General features: G+C 38.1%; 1 non-coding gene across 1 annotated transcript; it reads left to right on the top strand.

Moving 5' to 3' along the window:
• The first annotated feature begins 1,017 nt into the window (after positions 1 to 1,017).
• On the top strand, positions 1,018 to 1,124 carry LOC128280050 (small nucleolar RNA R71). The gene has a single exon (XR_008270231.1). It is a non-coding gene; the product is annotated as a small nucleolar RNA R71 (small nucleolar RNA).
• The last annotated feature ends 426 nt before the right edge of the window (positions 1,125 to 1,550 follow it).

Raw genomic sequence — 1,550 nt, 5'->3', positions numbered from 1 at the left:
ATCATCTAACTTTTGTTTATTAGCCAAGAGCTCTTTTAAAAATTTCACTGTATTTGGCATTTACGAAAGAGCTTCAATAAATGGTAAGTTAATATGTAATTTTTTTAATAATTTAAAGAGTTTACTAAATTGTTCGTTCGTGTGGTCTTTCTTTGTCGCATTGAGGTATGGTACACGAGGTTTATACTCTTTGTTTACATTAACCTTACCGTTATCTACCACATTATCTTGCCTCAGTTTCGGTTCATCTTCAACTAACCCTTCATCATTGTGCACAGTAATGGCATGAAGTTGCTCCCTTGGGTTAGTTTTAGTGTTACTTGGTAGGCCACCTTGTGGTTGTTCAGAGATCAACTTAGCAAGCTGTCCTATTTGAGTTTCGAGCCCTTGAATCGACGCTTGTTGATTCTTAAGCACTGTTTCGGTATTCTGAAAATGAGTTTTTGACACCGAGATAAATTTTGTAAGCATCTCTTCAAGGTTTGATTTCTTCTCTTATTGGTAAGGTGGTTGTTGAAAACCTGGAGGATGTTGTAGCCTTTGATTTCCTTGACCACCCCGCGAGAAATTGGGATGGTTCCTCCAACCTGTATTATAAGTGTTACTATACGGGTTATTTGAGGTCTAGAATTATGACCCATATAGTGGACTTGTTCCTCATCAGTGCTAGGGTTGAAGGATGGATAATCTGTGTTGTGCACTCTTCCTCCATTTGAATCACACCTCATCACTATATGTACCTGAGTAGAACCACACAAACCATCAATATTTTTATTTAAAAGTTCTACCTAGTTAGATAGCATAGTGACTGCGTCGAGGCTGAAAACACCAGCTGCTTTTTTCGACTTTGTTCTCATGACTTGCCATTGATAATTATTCAGTGACATGTCTTCAATAAATTCGTAAGCCTCTTCAGGTGTTTTGTTGTTTAAAGTTCCACCGGCGGCTGTATCGATCAGTTGTCTTGTTGAGGGGTTCACACCGTTGTAAAAAGTTTGAACTTGTAACCAAAGAGGTAACCCATGGTGAGGGCACCTTCTCAATAGATCATTGTATCTCTCCCATGCATTATAAAGTGTTTCTAAATCCATCTGCACAAAAGAAGAGATATCATTCCTCAATTTTACCGTTTTAGCCAGCGGAAAGTATTTGAGTAAGAATTTTTCGGTCATTTGTTCCCAAGTAGTGATTAACCCTCGTGGTAACGAGTTCAACCACTGTTTAGCCTTATTCCTTAATGAAAAGGGAAATAACCGAAGGCAATGGCATCATCAGAAACGCTATTTATTTTGAAAGTATCGCAGAACTCTAAGAAATTGGCCAAATGAGTATTTGGGTTTCATCCTGCAAACCATCAAACTGAACAAACTGTTGAATCATTTGTATAGTGTTAGGTTTCAGTTCAAAATTATTTGCAGCAATTGTAGGTCTAACAATACTCGATTCAGCCCCCGTTAAATTAGGTTTAGCATAGTCGTACATAATACGAGAAGCAGGATTCTGATTCACTGGATTTGCGACAACCACAGGAGGCAGCGGATTATTTTGAT

Source organism: Gossypium arboreum, chromosome 8, assembly GCF_025698485.1.
Source record: "Gossypium arboreum isolate Shixiya-1 chromosome 8, ASM2569848v2, whole genome shotgun sequence".
NCBI lineage: Eukaryota > Viridiplantae > Streptophyta > Magnoliopsida > Malvales > Malvaceae > Gossypium > Gossypium arboreum.
Note: the sequence above shows the minus strand (reverse complement) of the source record. Positions and strands in the feature narration are given on the sequence as shown.